Genomic DNA, 21,849 nt, shown 5'->3' on the forward strand with positions numbered 1-21,849 from the left:
GGATAATTTGTTCTTGTGAGAACATACTATTTATACTTTGCAGAACTAAGTCAATGTATGTTTGCCCTCCTCTAGCTTTTGCACCTCTTAGTTTGCTTCTTCACCTGCAAAATAAAACAAGCAGTCCTTTAGATGAAATGAGGGGAGAACCAGCATGCCATAAATCAGTCGTAAAAGCTGATTTGGTGCTAAGTGTTCCTTTATTTACATGTGCATATTTCATACCAGCACTCTGCCACTGGGAAACGTGACACCTTCATATTTGCAGGTTTAGAATGGATGGAGAGAGACAGAGAAAGTTTGTCCCAATCAGGGTGCATTTGACTTCACTATCCTACTTTATCATTCCTTCCACCCTTTTTGGAGTAGGGTCAGAGAGCGAGTTCTGTGTTTCCTATTTCAGGTTTAATATGGGGAGACATGCAGACTGTGTGTGAATAGTACTATAGTAGATGTAATAAGATAAGTTATGGGGGTGAGAGAAGACAGGATATGGAAATCTAGACTGGTAGACAGAGAGATGTAGAGGAAGGGAAGGAAGGAGAAAGCGAGAGTGAGAGAGAATGAGGTTGTGAAAAGCAGAAGAATGTGTGAATGTGAGACTGGGCCGTCCTGTGTGGGACAGCAGAGTGGAGCGGGGGAGTGGGGTTCTATGTCACAGCTCCTCCTGGGTAATTGGCTCCAGATGCGGGGTAGCGTGGCCTCTGCGCCAGCGAGGCGTCATAGCCGCATTAAGGGCTCAGCGTAGGGCTGAGGGGATCGGGGGGGAGAGGCGTGCACCCCCCCTTCCCAAAAACAGAGTCTGCTCAAATCCCCATACTGTGCTGCTGACCATTGCGCCCCCCTTCCTAGCCGATCTCCCCCACCTCCCCGTCTAAATCAGCTATGAGCTGTTGGAGGCCAACACTCTGCTCTAAATGTAGTAAACAAATCATTGTTCTCTCCTGCTCTAGTGTTTCTGTGGAGTTATATGGAATTATCTTGACCTCTTTCTTCTTAAACTATAGTACGCACTACACATTCCCTAGCGGGAGTTTGTGTGTTTGTCACTATGGAGACCGCATTGTTTGAATCAGTTTATCCTACGTTATTGTGCTGCTATTGTGTCAACCAAAACTGCAGTGAGAAAGAGAAAAGTGATCAACATGGAACTTAATTCTACTGCCAAGGCTTCAAAGACATGCTGTTGACATTTGGTTGGCGTTAAGCGGTGAACTCAGCATTGTCTATCTGTTTCAGTGATTGATAAAGCACTTGAAAGGACAAATAGGGGAAGTGTACTTTATCGAGCAGAGCCCTGACATCTAGTGGTGAAGGCCCCGCTACATTCTAGTCAGTATAATAAGGATGAAGACCACTACACAGAGCCCTTCAACCACAACAGCCACAAAGAAAATGACAATTGCAGAAGATTGCTGTGTGATTGGTGTGTTTTCAAGCTCTTTACGCAAGACACTGCCTGTTGCACTGTGAGAAAATAATGTTGGCTTCTTTCAGCTTTACCTTCTTCCATGTAGGCTTTTGTGATCAGCGTATGTCACTCACTTAACAAAGAGGTAGTTTTGAAAAGCTCTGTGGCCATGAATCTTCCATAAATTACACCGCAGGAGCCTGCTGCCAAACTCACATACACAGTTAACTGAAAGTGCTAATTCTTCACCCTATAGTGTGTGTGCGCGTATAGGTGTGTGTATACTGTATGTGTGTGAAGTGCACATGTGTGCGGGTGCATGTGTGAAGTGATTAATATGACTGGAGTGGTGTGAATGAGGGGACATCTGTGGTGTTAAAAGTCCTCAGAGTGAGGAATGTTCTTAGTGTGACGTGAAAAGCATGGCTAGTGATAGACCATGTAAATCGATTGGGGTTAAAGAAGTGGTCTGTGGGATGGAAAGGAGCAAGGAGTGGTTAGAGGGAGCAGGCTGACATAGTGACGATGAAAAAACCCTTCATATCTGTTGGCACGGTCACATAACATTATGTACAGATCTATTATAGTATTTACAAGTGGATTCCGATTGCTCTCATGTCTGCACGACATTCCCCAACCATAATGTTCAAATAGAGAAAAACATCTCACATGGCCACTAGGAAAAAGTTTAATACTAAAACATATTACAAGACTCCCTCTCAGCGCTGACTTTGAATAGGTTGTTCAGGTTGTAATGGTAAACAGTAAGCAGATGTTTTACAGGCCTTGGATCTGCTACAGTGCCAGATGGCGCCTGTACTGAGCCTATACTGATGGCTCCTCATCTGTTGCACAGGACCAGGAAGTGGGGCACTCAAGAAGAGGTTCTGCTCTCTCTCATGGCCACGCTCTCAGAGCCAACCACTGATCATCCTGGCTGCTACCACACACCCAGTTACACCAGGACCACCTGAGGAAACTTGGGACTGTCTGTCCATTCATCTGTCTGGCCAGGCAGGACCGGTCTCTTCCTACTGGGAGGACTAGAGGCCATTATACTGTGTCCCTGTGGGCTTACCCTGTATCGTGACTCAGTTCTGGGAATAGGAATTCACTGAACGGGAGTACACAGAACAGTTCTGTGAGAACAGAACAGACTTGAGAATATATTTTAATAAGGTGTGTGCACACACACAAACAGAAGGGTCAATGTAGGGACATTGAATAAAAACTGGTGGTGGTACCCCGCGTCCTGATCAACAACAGAAAACAATTTAAGAATCCAACCGACACCTCTAAGAATAATATGAGAGCTGTGGCTGCCAGCGGGGGTTTAATTTAAGCCCAGTGTCCCCTCCCCACTCCATCTTTCCTCCCTGGGAGATGGTGATGTCATTCTGCTGGACACAGGCCCAGGGTGGGAACTAGTTTGGCAAAACAATAAAACACTCCCTCCCTCTGCTGAGGACACATGCCCCTGGTCTACATTAACATACAGCTCCAACTCAGGGAAAAGCAAGGAGAAAACTCCTGCATTTGGTTACATCTCTCTTCCGTAGTTTACGTAAACGAAGCACGCCATGTCAACAAGCAGTGGTAGAGATGTGGAGTTAAGTTGTCAAACACTAGATGGTGCAATGATTGAAGAATATTGGTAGCTTACGGTATACTGGTTTTCTTGGGAACATAAGACACGGCCATCAGTGTAGTGATGTTCCTGATTATCACCATTTCAGTGGAAACCTGTGTGCTGACCAACCGACAACAGTGATGACAGATAGCTATAATCTATAACACTCCATATCTGTTACTGGTTAACAAACCTGTGTCTTTGCTGAAATGCTTTTCAGAGAAGCCTCTTTGCAACCTAAATCATCGGAGGGAAATCACACAAGCAGACAAATGATTACTTTTCTGTTTGGATGTCACACATCTGTGTAGTTATGGGCAAGATGAGAGCAGAGGTGTCATGCCCATAGGGGGCACGTGCCCCCTCAGATTTTCCTGTTTTTAAAATGTTCAGATGTAATATGAATGACATTTTTTAAGCCCACGTTTTATCAGAATTATATATAAAAAGATCTGTCAGCAGTATTTTGAGGGGGGGGGGGGGGGGGGGGGGTGCACACAGACTAGAGCAGGCAAGGAGTATCCCCCTGGAGCAAAGATATGCTTGGCAGGACACTAGATACTCTAGTGTGTGCAGACAGTATCATCAGTGGAGGAGGCAAGGGAGTGTAGAGTGGCACACGTGCTGTAGCGTTTGATTTCATTTTAGCTGCCGGTGATGGGCAGGACTCACAGGAGGTACAGTTGAAGTCAGAAGTTTACATACACTTCAGCCAAATACATTTAAACTCAGTTTTTCACAATTCCTGACATTTAATCCCAGTAAAAATTCCCTGTATTAGGCCAGTTAGGATCACCACTGTATATTAAGAATGTGAAATGTCAGAATAATCGTAGAGAGAATTATTTATTTCAGCTTTCATCATATTCCCAGTGGGTCAGAAGACTTACATACACCCAATTAGTATTTGGTAGCATTGCCTTTAAAATTGTTTAAAACTTGGGTCAAACGTTTAGGGTAGTCGACCACAAGCTTCCCACAATAAGTTGGGTGACTTTTGGCCCATTCCTCCAGACAGAGCTGGTGTAACTGAGTCAGGTTTGTAGGCCTCCTTGCTCGCACACGCTTTTTCAGCTCTGCCCACACATTTTCTATAGGATTGAGGTCAGGGAAGTACACTTTGGAAGTCTACTTTGGAAGTACACTTGGGGTCATTGTCCATTTGGAAGACCCATTTGCGACCAAGCTTTAACTTCCTGACTGATGTCTTGAGATGTTGCTTCAATATATCCACATAATTTTCTCTCCTCATGATGCCATCTATTTTGTGAAGTGCACCAGTCCCTCCTGCAGCAAAGCACCCCCACAACATGATGCTGCCACCCCGTGCTTCAAGGTTCTTCGGCTGGCAAGCATCCACCTTTTTCCTCCAAACATAACGATGGTCATTATGGCCAAACAGTTCTATTTTTGTTTCATCAGACCAGAGGACATTTCTCCAGAAAGTACGATCTTTGTCCCCATGTGCAGTTGCAAACCGTAGTCTGGCTTTTTTATGGCGGTTTTGGAGCCGTGGCTTCTTCCTTGCTGAGCAGCCTTTCAGGTTATGTTAATATAGGACTCGTTTTACTGTGGATATAGATACTTTTGTACCCGTTTCCTCCAGCATCTTCACAAGGTCCTTTGCTGTTGTTCTGGGATTGAGTTGCACTTTTCGCACCAAAGCACATTCATCTCTAGGAGACAGAACGCGTCTCCTTCCTGAGCAGTACGACGGCTGAGTGGTCCCATGGTGTTTATACTTGCATACTATTGTTTGTACCGATGAACATGGTACTTCAGGCGTTTGCTCCCAAGGAACCAGACTTGTGGAGGTCTACAATTTTTTTTCTGAGGTCTTGGCTGATTTCTTTTGATTTTCCCATGATGTCAAGCAAAGAGGCACTGAGTTTAAAGGTGGGCCTTGAAATACATCCACAGTTACACCTCCAATTGACTCAAATTATGTCAATTATCTTATCAGAAGCTTCTAAAGCCATGACATAATTTTCTGGAATTTTCCAAGCTGTTTAAACTTATGCTGTAAACTTCTGACCCACTGGAATTGTGATACAGTGAATTATAAGTGAAATAATCTGTCTGTAAACAATTGTTAGAAAAATTACTTAAGTCATGCACAAAGTAGATGTCCTAACCGACTTGCCAAAACGATAGTTTGTTAACAAGACATTTGTGGTGGTTGAAAAACAAGTTTTAATGACTCCAACCTAAGTGTATGTAAACTTCCGACTTCAACTGTGTGTGTGTGTACACACACAGTTGAAGAAAATGTTATTTTAATGGACAAAAAATGTTTAAGTGACCCCAAAGTTTTGAACGGTAGTGGTGTGTGTGTGTGTACACACACACACACCACTACCGTTCAAAACTTTGGGGTCACTTAGACATTTTTAGTCCATTAAAATAACAGCAAATTAATCAGAAATACAGTGTAGACATTGTTAATGTTGTAAATGACTATTGTAGCTGGAAACGGCAGATTTTTTATTGAACATCTGCATAGGCGTACAGAGGCCCATTATCAGCAACCATCATTCCTGTGTTCCAATGGCACATTGTGTTAGCTAATTCAAGTTTATCATTTTAAAAGGCAAACTGATCATTAGAAAACATAATTGCAAAAGAGCTGGCACAGATGAAAACTGTTGTTCTGATTAAATAAGCAATAAAACTGTCATTCTTTAGACTAGTTGAGTATCTGGAGCATCAGCATTTTTAAGTTCGATTACAGGCTCAAAATGGCCAGAAACAAAGCCCTTTCTTCTGAAACTTGTCAGTCTATTCTTGTTCTGAGAAAGGAAGGCTATTCCATGCGAGAAATTGCCAAGAAACTGAAGATCTCGTACAACGCTGTGTACTACTCCCTTCACAGAACAGCGCAAACTGGCACTAACCAGAATAGAAAGGGGAGTGGGAGGCCCCGAGGCACAACTGAGCAAGAGGACAAGTACATTAGTGTGTCTAGTTTGAGAAACAGACACCTCACAAGTCCCCAACTGGCAGCTTCATTAAATAGTACCTCAAAACACCAGTCTTAACGTCAACAGTGAAGAGGCAACTCCAGGATGCTGTTCTTCTAGGCAGAGTTGCAAAGAAAAAGCCATATCTCAGACTGGCCAATAAAAATAAACAATTATGATGGGCAAAAGAACACAGACACTGGGCAGAGGAACTCTGCCTAGAAGGCCAGCATCCCGGAGTAGCCTCTTCACTATTGACATTGAGACTGGTGTTTTGTGGGTACTATTTAATGAAGCTGCCAGTTGAGGACTTGTGAGGTGTCTGTTTCTCAAACTAGACACTCTGATGTACTCTTATTGGATTTGAATTAACAGGTGTCTTGTTAAAAGTTAGTTTGTAGAATTTCTTTCCTTAATGCGTTTGAGCCAATCAGTTGTGTCCATATTGTGTGAAGAACAGCTCAAATAAGCAAAGAGCAATGACAGTCCATCATTACTTTAAGACATGAAGGTCAGTCAATGCAGAAAATGAAAAACGTTGAAAGTTTCTTCAAGTGCAGTCGCAAAAGCCATCAAGCGCTATGATGAAACTGGCTCTCATGAGGACTGCCACAGGAAAGGAAGACCCAGAGTTAGCTCTGTTGCAGAGGATAAGTTCATTAGAGTTACCAGCCTCAGAAATTGCAGCCCAAGTAAATGCTTCAGAGTTCAGATAACAGAACAACTGTACAGAGGAGACTGCGTGAATCAGGCCTCCATAGTCAAATTGCTGCAAAAAAAAAAACACTACTACAGGACACCAATAAGAAGAAGAGACTTGCTTGGCCAAGAAACACAAGAACTGGACATTAGACCCGTGGGAATCTGTCCTCTGTCCAAATTGGAGAGTTTTGGTTCCAACTGCTGTGTCTTTGTGAGACGCAGAGTAGGCGAACGGATGATCTCCACATGTGTGGTTCCACCGTGAAGCATGGAGGTGTCTGTGTGCTTTGCTGGTGACAGTCTGTGATGTATTTATAATTCAAGGCACACTTAACCAGCATGGTTACCACAGCATTCTGCAGAGATACACCATCCCATCTGGTTTGCACTTAGTGGGACTATCATTTGTTTTTCAACAGGACAATGACCCAACACACCTCCAGGCTGTGTAAGGGCTATTTGACTGAGAAGGAGAGTGATGGAGTAATGCATCAATCAAATGTATTTATAAAGCCCTTCTTACATCAGCTGATGTCACAAAGTGCTGTACAAAAACCCAGCCTAAAAACCCAAACAGCAAGCAATGCTGATGTAGTAGCACGGTGGTTAAGAAAAACAGTGGTTGTAGAGGGTGCAACAGGTCAGCACCTCAGGAGTAGATGTCAGTTGGCTTTTCAGAGCCGATCATTCAGAGTACCTGCTGTCTCTAGAGAGTTTAAAACAGCAGGTCTGGGACAAGGTATCACTTCCGGTGAATAGGCAGTGGTTCCAAAGCCGCAGGCAGAACAGTTGAAACTGGAGCAGCAGCACGACCAGGTGGACTGGAGACAGCAAGGAGTCATCAGGCCAGGTTGTCCTGAGGCATGGTCCTAGGGCTCGGGTCCTCTGAGTGAGAGTGAAAATACTTAAATTCACACAGGACACCGGATAAGACAGGAGAATTACACCAGATATAACAGACTGACCCTAGCACCCCTCCGACACAAACTATTGCAGCATAGATACTGGAGGCTGAGATAGGAGGGGTCGGGAGACACTGTGGCCCCGTCCGACGATACCCCCGGACAGGGCCAAACAGGCAGGATATAACCCCACCCACTTTGCCAAAGCACAGCCCCCACACCACTAGAGGGATATCTTCAACCACCAGCTTACCATCCTGAGACAAGTCCGAGTATAGCCCACAAAGATAACCCCCACGGCACGAACCCGAGGGGGGGCGCCAACCTCGACAGCAAGATCACGTCAGTGACTCAACCCACTCAAGAGACGCACCCTTCCTCAGGACGGCATGGAAGAGCACCAGTAAGCCAGTGACTCAGTAAGCCCCTGTAATAGGGTTAGAGGCAGACATTCCCAGTGGAGAGAGGGTTACCGGCCAGGCAGAGACAGCAAGGGCAGTTCATTGCTCCAGTGCCTTTCTGTTCAGCTTCACACTCCTGGGCCAGACTACACTCAATCATTGGAGCTACTGAAGAGATGAGTCTTCAATAAAGACTTAAAAGCTTTAGACCGAGTCTGCGTCTCTCACATGGGTAGGCAGACCATTTCATAAAAATTGAGCTCTATAGAAGAAAGCCCTGCCTACAGCTGTTTGCTTAGAAATTCTAGGGACAGTAAGGATCTAAATCTAATCAATTTTCAATTCAGGCTGTAACAACAAAATGTAGAAAAAGTTGAGGGGTGTGGATACTTTCTGAAGGCACTATACAAGCAGTGGGTTTTGGAGATATCATATGGCCTGCATCAGATGACCTGGCCTCCACAATCACCCAACCTCAAACCAATTGAGATGGTTTGGGATGAGTCTGACCAGAGTGAAGGAAAAGCAGCCAACAAGTGTTCAGCAAATGTTCAGCATGTGTGTTCACTATATGTTCATACCTCCTTCAAGACTGTTGGAAAAGCATTCCAGGTGAAGCTGGTTGAGAGAATGCCAAGAGTGTGCAAAGGCACAGGGTGGCTACTTTGAAGAATCAAAGATATTTTGATTTGTTTAACACTTTTTTGGTTACTACAGGATTCCAAATTTCTTATTTCACAGTAGATGTCTTCAGTATTATTCTACAATATAGAACATCGTAAAAAATAAAGAAAAACCCTTGAATGAGTAGGTGTGTCCAAACTTTTGACTGGTATTGTATACATCTTTGCACACAGTGCATTCGGAAAGTATTCAGACCCCTTGACTTTTTCCACATTTTGTTACAGCCTTATTCTAAAATTGATTAAATTGTTTTTCCCCTCATCAAATCTATACACAATACCCAATAATGACAAAGCAAAAACAGGTTTGTATTTTTTTGTTTTGTTTCAAATGTGGCAGGCTGGGTGCAATGTACGCTGACACATTGGTGCAGCTGGCTTCCGGTTTAAGCGGAAATTGTTTCAAGCAATTTGTGTTTGGCTGGGTTGTGTTTCGGAGGACGCACAGCTCTCGACCTTCGCCTCTCCGAGTCCGTACGGGAGTTGCAGCGATGAGGCAGGACTGACTACCAATTGGATAGCACGAAATTAGGGAGAAAAAGGGGTAAAAGTAATTTTAAAAAAACAGACCACTGTTTCTTGGGGACCTTCAATGCTGCAGAAATGTTTTGGTACCTTTCCCCAGATATGTGCCTTTCCAAATCCAATCAAGTTGTAGAAACATCAAGGATTATCAATGAAAACAGGATACACCTGAGCCCAATTTCGAGTCTCATAGCAAAGGGTCTGAATACTTGTGTAAATAAGGTATTTCAGTTAATACATTAGCTAAAATTCCTAAACCTTTTTTTGCTTTCTCATTATGGGGTATTGTGTGTTGATTGCAGAGGAAATGGTTTTATTTAATCCATTTTAGTATAAGGCTGTAACGTCAAGGGGTCTGAATACTTTCCAAAGGCACTGTATATGAGAGCCAAACTAGCAAAGCTTTACCAGAATACTCCAGCAATGACTCACATCCCTGACGATAGCAGATCTCCCATGTTATTTTTCATAGCCAGCAGGCTGTCTGCCTTTTCTAGGAACGTCCTGCGGGGTATGGGGGAGACCAGGGAGATTTCCTGGATTAGGGAGCCTCCTAACCCCTGGTTGGGGGTGTGAGGAGAGGGCGGTCTCCTACTCTGCTTTGGGAGGGAAATGGGGACCAGTCAGTGAGCCTAATTCCTCAGATTAGAAGCGGCAGTTCAGCGACCAGAGGTTCCAGAGGGTGCCGAGACAATCTAAACAGCATCATGATTGGAAACGTACTGGGCATTTGGCTTTCATTAGCTACAGACAGGACCCCCAGCCCTACACTGGAGAGTTTGTCCCAACGTCAATAATATGGCTGTCAGTCAAACACACACACGCACATACAACATGCTCGAGTGATTATCATTCCACAGTAAAAGAGATCACAACAGTCCTCAAAAGACCAAAGTCAATTATACAAATCACAATGTTTCCCTTTTATTTAACATTTTACAGTACAATAAATTGATCATATAATGAAATAGTTGATAAGCATTTTTATGACTTCTTCTATGGTGCGGTATAGAGGAAGGTATAGTATATTCACTCAATACATCAGAGCAACATTCAGTAACTGGGCAGTCTTCTGCTTTCAGAGTCTGGATGCAGTGATCTTGTGGTCCTACCACTGGCCTGTTTGGTGGTCATAGCGTCCTGGTTTGCTGCCAAATATGATTTATCTGGCAGCATTTTCCCTTTAGGCTCCATGGAGCAGGTACATGGCTTGTCTGGTCATGTGGTCCTGTTCAGGGGTTCTCTGCCCAGGTGACCACGATGACACAGACTGAGCAGTCCCACAAACAGGCTGAAGATCAGCAGAAACAGAGCCTGGGGGCACAAGGAAATTACATCATCGTAGTGATACAGTGCAGTCACAGGTTAGTCATGATCATTACATTGCATGACATCGCCAGCCAATATGAAAACATTGCCATTAAAAATGTAACATTTTCTTTCATTTTTTTGGGGTCCTTGCAATCTTGTCTTTTCCATGATTTATGAGGCTAAACAACTTCAGTATGAGGATGAATTTGGGAAGTGTGCATTTACCACGACAGACTCCAGAGACTTTGTACACACGGTACACCATGCTATACTTAACACCCAAAGCAAACTACAGATTAAATAACCTAAACATGAGAACATTAACCAACCATTCAAAACCCATTTAGCTAATAAGGTCCTAACATTACCAGTAGATGCTAATGGGACAATGAATACCCCCCAAAAGGAAACCCCATCAGTTAAACGACTTAACACCTACCCACAACCCCAAACACAGTCAGCAGCACAGCCAGCAGGATTGTCAGACGCTCAGGCATTTTAGTTTTTAATTGAACATTTAATTTGACATGGAGTCAATGCTGAGACCATGGTCTCTTTTCCATCACCAACACATCACTCGGAAGGTTCACTTCGTAGCCTAGCAACAGCTCTGTGTCCATGTGGCCTGTCAGAGAGATAAAGCAAAGTGAAGGACTGGTCCAATATAACATTTTAGGAGGAGGTAGAGACACCATGGATTTAATAGAGCTTGTAGTGTCAACCAGCTATCTCTCTCTCTGTGAGGTGTGTCACTGCCCATTTCATTTTGCATTTTTAAGCCAATTATACACATTTGTCCATGGAGCCAAGATACATTTTTGCAGTTTTAAAACCAATTTCCTGCAATTAAATTGATTTTTCCATGGCATATACTGTGTTCTTTTGCTCAAACACAACAAAACCAATACTGCTTAAATCATTGTTTTGGGAATTTTCAATTCTCTGTCTAGCTCAGTCTCTGTCTGACTGTCTAGCTTTTATTTTGGTGATTGCTAGTTCTCAAAAATAACATTTAAAAATAATAGTACCATCATAATTTCAACATACTTTATATCTGGTTTTAGTCATTGAAGTTTTACACTGAAAGTGTTTTTCCATTCAAGAAAATGAATAATAAATATTAGGTTTTTTTGTATCTTTATTTTTTATTTCATTTTTTTTACACACACGGCCAGCCCAAGGATTACAATGGCAGAAAAATCACTGTTTAGAAGGATGTGTAAGGGCTGCGTCAGTCAGGCAGGCAGGCAGGGTACTGACTGGTCCAGCTCACAGTAGATGGGCACCACAGTAGTGTGGCAGAGGAAGGAGAAGGCCATGGTGGGGATGATGTAAGCACTCAAAACACACATCCATCATTCACTACACTGCCATCATTAACACCGTAGAAACGTATACGGTTACCCAGGGAAAGTAGGGGAGAGGGGGGCAGTGTGTGTGTGTGTCTAGTAGTAATAGTTGTAGGAGTAATAATAATAGTAGTAGTCATTACCAGCAAAACTGCAGTGTGTGATAATGTAAAGTTGAGGTGAGAAGTTCTCTGATTTAGTATTTGAGACATATCTATAAATACATGCACACTGCACACAAATAAACACACTTTTGCACTGCCTCCTCTGGCAGCAATATATAATGGTATCTGAATCGTATAACCATGTGTGCCATGTAATTCTGCACGCCCCCCCAAGACACACACAGATTAATAGTACAGGCACATTCACATGTGAGTGGCAGCTGCTGGTTGCACTCAGCTCTGGAGCATATGCTATTCCATACACTACACAATCCTGCACTCTTAATGATTGGGAAATGTCACCACTGACAGTGACTAAGAACTACAGACAGACGGTGCCTTTTACTAAAGCTCCAGAAGATCCAGAAAACTGCTTCTGCCACAGTAATAATTGTAGTGCACTATTAAATGCAATAAAGCATATTACAGCTTACAAATATTATGCAGTCTGTTTTACTGACTACATATCCAGGGTTGATGGAGACAAGTTGAGTCAATGCATCAGTGGAGGCTCCTCGGAAGAGGGAGAGGACCATCCTCATCAGTCAATTTCAGAAAATGTTAAATAGTGAAACATTGAAGTCATCCTTTTTTGATAACTATACCACATTTATTCACGTCACCAAATAATTTATTAAAACACTGTTTTGCAATGAAGGTCTACAGTAGCCTCAACAGCACTCTGTAGGGTAGCACCATCATGTAGCCGAGGTACAGCTAACTTCCGCAATCCTCTGGGTACACTGACTTCAACATAAAACCTAGGAGGCTCGTGGTTCTCACCCCCTTCCATAGAGTTACACAGTAATTATGACAACTTCCAGAGGACGTCCTCCAACCCATCAGAGCTCTTGCAGCATGAATTGACATGTTGTCCATCCAATCAAAGGATCAGAGAATAATTCAAGTACTGAAAGCATATGCTACAGCTAGCTAGCACTGCAGTGCATAAAATGTGTAGTTGACTCAGAGAAATACAATAGTTTAACAGTTTTGAACAAATTCATTTCTTAAAAAATGGAGAAGCAAGAGACATAGATGCAGCTAGCTAGTTTAGCCTACTCTAATACCTGGCTCAAGAGGGATGCTATGTTAGCTAGCTGGCTATGGCTATCCAACACTGGAACTCTTCCAAGTCAAGGTAAGCTTTTGGTTTTATAACCACCAGCGCCCGCCGGTGTAACTGCTAAACTGCTTGCTGTACGCGGTCCTGTGTTATTGTAGCAGTTTAGTAACACATTAGTTCTAGTAGCTATGTTAATTATGATGTTAGCTAATATGGTGACAACGATGTAGGCTGTGTGTAGCTGTTAGCGGTTATGATATTAAGGTTTGGCTTGGAAGATTTTTTTCACCTGTTAACAGACAGCTGATGTGTTGTGCACTGAAGTTCACAAGCGAAGGGAAAAGGTGAGAGGAGACTGCATAGATCCAATAAGGAATTATACAACAATCAAAGGGATCATTGCTGTTTGTATGTGGCTGCCATGAAAGTGAACTGTGTTTGCATGTGATCAAGGGCTTATGTTTCTTAAACGGAAGCAAACAGAACAAAACAGGGATAAACATACTTGAATTTGTCCAATAGAAATTTGTTTGCAACTGCAGGACTAATGATTACACCTTAGATCAGCTAGATGCAGACGAGTGTGCAAGGCGGTATTGAATGCGTCAATGTCTGTCACCTTGATTACTCAAATTTCTCTCGACCTGTGCACTTATGTTGTAAAGTTTCATTCATAAGCTAGGTTGTAGCAACCTCATGATGGGTATAGGGAACATTTGAGTAGCATGTAGTAGCCGAAACATATTGATGTTACATTCAGCGGAGTGAATGGAATATGAATGACAGTCATCCAATGTGCTGTAATAGAAATAAGGCCATGGGCATAATGTTTGTTTTCTTCTATCGTCCTCACTCATCATAAAATGGCACCGATGCATACATACCTTACTGGGTGAGAGTTTGGGCGTACATTCCAATTCCGAAGGAATTCGATATCTGGATTTTTTTTTTAAATGAATAAATGCAGCAATGTTAATTTCACTCTTGTTCATTTCTAATGTTTCCAAAATGAGAGGAGTTAAAAAAGGGTGGTTGGAAATACGAGTGTCTTTGGGGTAGATTGAATTCCATAGTCTTGACCACGGAGGAAACTAAACAACAGCCATTTAAACGGACCCACAGCCATGACTGTATACAAGGAAGCAATAGTGCTGCTGTTATATCCAACAAGGTCAAAGTTCACTTCCTGGCACTGGCAGGGTCGTAAGTACTTCCTCCCCTTCAGGACTGGCACCAGTCACAGTGCAGCATTCTCTGGTATTCGTCAATACATAACTGGCTTAGTCAGCCACCAAAGCCTCCCATTCAGAAAAACAATCTCCAGGATTCCTGCCTAATCCTACAACCAGGACTTGAGGGTAGGTGTTACCAGGGTGGGAAATTAACATTTTGGTCCACCAGTCACTGTGGCAGTTAGATACAAAAAATCTATGAAAGGGAAAACCTAGTCAGTTGCAGAACTGAATGCATTGAACTGAAATGTGTCTTCCCCATTTAACCCAATCCCTCTGAATCAGAGAGGTGCAGGGGGCTTCCTTAAATCGACGTCCACGTCACCGGTGCCCTGGGAACAGTTTTTGTTGGGGGTTAACTGCCTTGCTCAGAAGCAGATTTTTCCATATTTTGCCGGCTCGGGTATTCAAACCATCGACCTTTCGGTTACAGGCCCAACGCTGTTAACCGCTAGGCTACCTGCCACATGAAGTGAAGCTCACAGCCTACAGGTCACTTTCAGTATTTGGTGTGTGTGATTAGGGCCGTTTGTAATGTGGTTGTTACCTGGTCACATTGCTTGGTACGGGGCAGGGGATGTACCCATTTCTTGACCACAACCTGTGAGAGAAGCAACAGATCAGGTGGATTATGGTGGAAGAGAAACTAGTCAACCTTTAGAGGCATAAGATTTGTACTGAACTCACCACAACTAAGAAGATGAGCATGAAGAGGAGGCTGCTGGTGTAGCCTGGAATCCTGGAGGGTGGAAGGACAAAGATGGTGATACACATGTCTATCATATAGATTTAAGGACAAGTGTGCCAGATGAGACCAAACTGTGCCACTCTCCAATCTTGGGTCAGTAGAGCCAGAGGAACCTCACAAGTCATCAGAATCAGTAACATCCTGCCATCTTCATACCAGGCCACCCTACAGAGAGACAAACAGAGGATAAAGGGAAAGAGAATATTTACTATTTTTATGGATGAAAGTTGATACCTTTAGAAATGTCCCCCCTCCACAAGTCTTATGATGAAGACAATGAGGAGTCTCCCTCTCTCCCTGGACCTCTCTTCTCTGCCTGGAAATGAGTCTCCATTTCGTGCTCAAATACAGCCTCATAATATGGTATAAATTAAGGGCATTAGCTCTCGCAAACCATAACAATTATTTAATTCACATGCAAACGTTCTGTCGCTCTGTCAGATGGGGCAAGATTTCACTCATTGGCTTTTTTCTGAGGGCGAATAATATTTTCCTTTGCTGAGGCAGCCTTGGCAGTTTATTCAGGAGGGAGGAGTTGGAGAGGGGGGGACGAAAGGGTGAAACATGTGGAAGGCATGCTGGCTCACTGGGATCAGGGTCGGTCGGGGTGAGGGGTGGCGGAAAGGAAGCGCTGGCTGCTGTGTTGGGAGGGGAGGAAGGGGACGCAGTGTGGGGTCATGGGGGACTGGCTCCAGGGCTGTTTATGGGGCTCACAGTATCAGCAGCACCTGCTCCGACCATATCAACACCAAATGACTCTTGCTTGGCAGTTTAACAGCTCCTGGGTTACCATAGTGGCCCAAAGTCTCGTCTCTCTGTCTGCACTGGGTGGACAGTCCTTAACTGGATGTCATGTAGACAACCACTTTGATCCCATCTCTCATCCTAACGCCTGCCTCAACTTAAACCTCACCCTTCACTTAACCTAGGACAATCAGGCCAAACACAGCCTGTATTATTGTGGGGACGATAGCCACCACAATATATTGGCATTGAGCTTCAATCAATGTTAAATTAAAATCTCCCTACCATTTCTAAGCCAATATTGGAGGTATGCAACACACTCTCTGCCTCTCATCATGAGCTGTGCGTCTGTTAACGAGAACCACATACAGGATTTTTAATAGGATCATTAACATGAGGAAAAATATATATTTTGTTGCGCAGAACTAGCTCAAGATCTAGGCGACGGACAACAAGACTATAGCGCCCATAGTGACCATTAGATTTGCCACCTTCGGACTGAATACGTTTGTAGGGTCAACAGTTCTGATTAAATTCATAAAATGTAACGCTCTCAAGAACCAACGATGTGCTGCTATCTTTTTGTAGCATTTGAGCTAACCAATGAATGTGGTTTAGTTTTGATTAGCTAGATAGCTAACATACATTTGCATGCTAGCTAGCTAATGTAAAGTTATACCAGCCATATGAGAGATAACGTTGGCTAGGTAGCTAAACAACAAGCGAGGAAAGCTAGCTATATTTTGCAAAGTAAGGTTTTTCCATATAAGACTGAAGTCATCATGGGTCAATTGCTGACCTAGACACTTGCATGTAAGCAGAGCACAAACAAATAAGCTAACGTCCTTGGCTGCCGTGATAGCCAGTTAACGTAGGACTAACGTTAGCTAACACGTATGACCAGTTCATGCACCACAATATACAGTATCATACTTTCTTAGACAAAACATAGCTAGCTAGCTAGCTAGCCAGCCAACGTTAGTTATGTTAAATTTAAAACCACCAAACTTTCGGAAACTGCCATGCTGCTAACGTTATTTTGCATTGCTAGATACAATAGATGCGATGCTTACTACCGGACTAGCTAGTTAGGTAGCCAATGTTACCCCAACAAGACTGTACCACAACTCAAATGTTAATATATCATAGCTACATTCTTCCACAAAACATAGCTAGCTAGCTAAATAACTTCAAAGTAGAGCACAACCGATATGGGATTTTTTGGAGCCGATACTGATTTTAGGGAGGCCTGTATGACCTCCTTACAACGCCTGGGCATGCTCCTGATGAGGTGACGGATGGTCTCCTGATGGATCTCCTCCCAGACCTGGACTAAAGCATCCGCCAACTCCTGGACAGTCTGTGGATGGAGCGAGACATGATGTCCCAGATGTGCTCAATTGGATTCAGGTCTGGGGAACGGGCGGGCCAGTCCTTAGCATCAATGCCTTCCTCTTGCAGGAACTGCTGACACACTCCAGCCACATGAGGTCTCGCATTGTCTTGCATTAGGAGGAACCCAGGGCCAACCGCACCAGCATATGGTCTCACAAGGGGTCCGAGGATCTCATCTCGGTACCTAATGGCAGTCAGGCTACCTCTGGCGAGCACATGGAGGGCTGTGTGGCCCCCCAAAGAAATGCCACCCCACACCATGACTGACCCACCGCCAAACCGGTCATGCTGGAGGATGTTGCAGGCAGCAGAACGTTCTCCACGGCGTCTCCAGACTCTGTCACGTCTGTCACGTGCTCAGTGTGAACCTGCTTTCATCTGTGAAGAGCAGTGGCGAATTTGCCAATCTTGGCGTTCTCTGGCAAAAGCCAAACGTCCTGCGCGGTGTTGGGCTGTAAGCACAACCCCCACCTGTGGACATCGGGCCCTCATACCACCCTCATGGAGTCGGTTTCTGACCGTTTGAGCAGACACATGCACATTTGCGGCCTGCTGGAGGTCATTTTGCAGGGCTCTGGCAGTGCTCCTCCTGCTCCTCCTTGCACAAAGGCGGAGGTAGCGGTCCTGCTGCTGGGTTGTTGCCCTCCTACGGCCTGCTCCACATCTCCTGATGTACTGGCCTGTCTCCTGGTAGCGCCTCCATGCTCTGGACACTACGCTGACAGACACAGCAAACCTTCTTGCCACAGCTCGCATGGATGTGCCATTCTGGATGAGCTGCACTACCTGAGCCACTTGTGTGGGTTGTAGACTCCGTCTCATGCTACCACTAGAGTGAAAGCACCGCCATCATTCAAAAGTGACTTGGCGTTACATTGTGTTGTTTAAGTGTTCCCTTATTTTTTTTGAGCAGTGTATAATAGTCGCACAAATTGTGCCAAAGGACTAACAGATACTCTAAATGATGATTTCTTAACTTAATATTAAGATTTTATTTGTGGTTTACAACACCAACTATCTCCTCTACAAATTCGAAAGTAAATACAAAACACTTGTTCAGTTTACCTTCTTAGACAAATATTTAATAAGTTGTACCTATCTATGACAGTTGATAACAATGCAGAAGTGTTTGTTCTGAAGCAACACAAGCACACTAATAAACAAGGCCTGAATTAAACGGTCTCAAAATAGCACTGTTTAGAAGTTCAAACTGTGCAGTGAAATGCAGTCATTTGTAATGTCATTGTACTGAGTAGATTCACTACAGTGCTTTACAAGAGTCAAGTCATGTAAATAAACACTATGGCAACCGTGGAATGATGGCTTATTAGGACAAGCACACGCTAGCTGTTCATTACGTGGTGGAAAAAAATCTCACTGAAACCATAATGTAAATTACACTCATTCGATACAAAATGTATTGGCTATATATTTCAACTTCTGCAGGACAAGGCTTGCCAAACTGGTTTTAGTCACACATTCTAATTAACACCGAACAAAAATATAAAAACGCAACATTGAAAGTGTTCCATGAGCTGAAACAAAAGATCCCAGAAATGTTCCATACACAGAAAAATATTATTTCTCTCACGTTGAGCACAAATGTGTTTAAATCCCTGTTAGGGAGCAGTTGCAGGTCGCAGTTGCAAATGAGAACTTGTTCTCAACTAGCCTACCTGGTTAAATAAAGGTGAAATAAAAAAATAAAAATAAAAATTTCTCATTTGCCAAAATAATCCTTCCACCCAACAGGTGTGGTATATCAAGAAGATGATTAAACAGCATGATCATTACACAGGTATTGTGCTGGGGACAATACAAGGCCACTCTAAAATGTGCAGTTTTGTCACACAACATAATGTCTCAAGTTGAGGGAGCATGCAATTGGCATGATGACTGCAGGAATGTCCATCAGAGCTGTTGCCAGATAATTTCTCTACCATAAAATTGCCCCCAACATTGTTTTAGGGAATTTGGGAGTGCGTCCAATCGGCCTCACAAGCGCAGACCACGTGTAACCACGTCAGCCCAGGTCCTCCACATCCGGCTTCTTCACTTGCAGGATCATCTGAGGTCAGACACCTGGACAGCTGATGAAACTGTGGGTTTGCACAACCAAATCATTTCTGCACAAACTGTCAGAAACCGTCTCAGGGAAGCTAATCTGCATGCTCGTCTTCCTGAACAGAGCCTTGACCGGACTGCAGTTCAGTGTCGTAACAGACTTCAGTGGGAAAATGCTCACCTTCAATGGCACGCTGGAGAAGCGTGCTCTTCACGGATGAATCCCGGTTTCAACTGTACCAGCATGTCGTCATGTAGGCAAGTGGTTTGCTGATGTCAACGTTGTAAACAGAGTGCCCCATGGAGGCAGTGATTATAGTGGGCAGGCATAAATTACGGACAACGAACACAATTGCGATTTGAATGCACAGAGATACCGTGACGAGATCGAGGCCCATTGTCGTGCAATTCATCAGCATCCATCACCTCAGCATGATAATGCACGGCCCCATGTTGCAAGGATCTGTACACTATTCCTGGAAGCTCTTCCAAGGCCTGCATACTCACCAGACATGTCACCCATTGAGCAAGTTTGGGATGCTCTGGATCGACGTGCACCAGTGTTCCAGTTCCCGACAAAATCCACCAACTTCGCACAGCCATTGAAGAGTGGGACAACATTCCCCAGGCCACAATCAACAGCCTGATCAACTCTATGCGAAATAGACGTGTTGCGCTGCATGAAGGGAATTGTAGTCACACCAAATACTGACTGGTTTTCTGATCCACGCTCCAAGTTTTTTTTTGTTGAGGCATCTGTGACTAACAGATGCATATATTTATTCCCAGTCATGTGAAATCCATCAATTATGGTATAATTGACTGATTTCCTTATGAACTGTAACTCATTAAAATTGTTGCATGACACGTTTATATTCTTGTTCAGTGTAGCCATCTAGCTAGCTAACTATCGTATCTCATCCATCATGAATGCAAACACATGGGCAGAAGACCTACGCCAAACGCCAAACTTTGGGAAACTGCCACACTTCTAGCTAGCTACATTGGGCATTGCAAAACTGACAAGGTAGCCAGATTTCAGACAGGACAAACACTGCAGTTAGCTAGGCTACAAACTACAACCAAGAAAATGCATTGCTTTGTTAGGAAACAGTAAGTTAGTTATGAAGCGCATATAATCTAAGGTTGAACCTCATGTAAACAGAGCCTAAGTTCAGTGCAAATACATGCTAGCATCAGACAATTTAGCAGACTCAACTGACAGCATCTCTGTTTCAAACATGTAGAATACATCCCAGCTCCTGCATATGCTCCATCTGCCTTCTTGTCATTATTACTATCCACATTTGTGCTGACTGATTAACAGTGTCAAGTCACTTTTTGCACCGGCTGAAAGTGTATTGCATTCCCGGGCGTGAGCCAGGTGCCCCGCTCTGTCCGACAGCGAATTCGTCTCAAAACAACAACAAAAAGTTATGTAATTAAGCATGTGTGGTAATGAGTAGGATTCCCTGTTTTGACATGGAAAAAGTGATTGCTTTTGATAAAAACGCATTATGTGCCTTCCCTCCCCGCTTTCGACCGATAACGTGGTGGGCCTTAGCCCGGTGTACCCTGGGCCAGATTAATCGAACCACCTCCCTGCTTGCTTAAATTGTGCGTCATGCTGTGTGAATGAATGTACATTCAGTTGTACATTTTATATTAAGTGATAACTCACTTTTGTTTACAGGTAATGTAGTACTAGGCCTTTCTTCAGTAAACGCATGACTTTCAACCTTCGTCTCTCCCGAGCCCGTACGGGAGTTGTAGCGATGAGACAAGATAGTAGCTACTAAAAAAAACAAAGCATTTGCTTAAGCTGTTTTCTAGGTGACATTTATTTGGATATATCCATAAAAATTAGCTAATGAGGCTATATCATAGAAAATGTGCTGTCTCGTCAGGACACAGTTGTTCAGAGAAGCTAGCCAACAACACAGCTTACACAACCACTTAAAAGTGAAGCTGGAAAGACTGCAAACTATCTGCACTTTGTTTCATTTGACCTTTTTTCAAATTACGTTTCTTTGAATATACCAATAAAATTAGGCCAGTTGATTCATGATTTCGACTGGCTGAGAAACGCTGCCTGCATGACTGTCTCATCCCGCCCGACTCGTTCATTATTATGGGACTGCTGGAGATCGAATTTGAATATTGAAACAATGTTGCAAATGTTCGAGAGACAGACCGCATGGTTTATACATATCTCCGATGTTGAAAACTAAATGTTAGTCTAAAAGAAATGTGAGAATGTTTAGATTATTTTTAAGTGGAGATCAAGTTTATAAATTGCCTGGCTGTGTTGATGAGACAGTGGACTGTGCAGTCAGATGGAACAGTAAATAGGCATTTTAGCATCATATACAGTGGGGCAAAAAAGTATTTAGTCAGCCACCAATTGTGCAAGTTCTCCCACTTAAAAAGATGAGAGGCCTGTAATTTTCATCATAGGTATACTTCAACTATGACAGAAAATTAGAAGAAAAAAAAATCCAGAAAATCACATTATAGGATTTTTAATGAATTTATTTGCAAATTATGGTGGAAAATAAGTAT

General features: G+C 43.4%; 1 non-coding gene across 11 annotated transcripts in view; it reads right to left on the reverse strand.

Annotated features, from left to right (window-relative positions):
* Positions 1-10,109: 10,109 nt before the first annotated feature.
* Positions 10,110-21,849, reverse strand: part of LOC110497839 — a 35,729-nt gene continuing 23,989 nt past the window's right edge. For 4 of the 11 annotated variants that reach the window (XR_005037727.1, XR_005037729.1, XR_005037723.1 and 1 more), the window contains 2 exons: positions 15,024-15,249; positions 10,110-14,937 (listed from right to left, as the gene is read on the reverse strand). This is a non-coding gene — a transcript (uncharacterized LOC110497839). The remainder of the gene's footprint in view (positions 14,938-15,023; positions 15,250-21,849) is intronic. The other 7 variants (XR_005037728.1, XR_005037725.1, XR_005037731.1 and 4 more) reach the window with 7 other exon arrangements.

This window comes from Oncorhynchus mykiss, chromosome 19 (assembly GCF_013265735.2).
Source record: "Oncorhynchus mykiss isolate Arlee chromosome 19, USDA_OmykA_1.1, whole genome shotgun sequence".
NCBI lineage: Eukaryota > Metazoa > Chordata > Actinopteri > Salmoniformes > Salmonidae > Oncorhynchus > Oncorhynchus mykiss.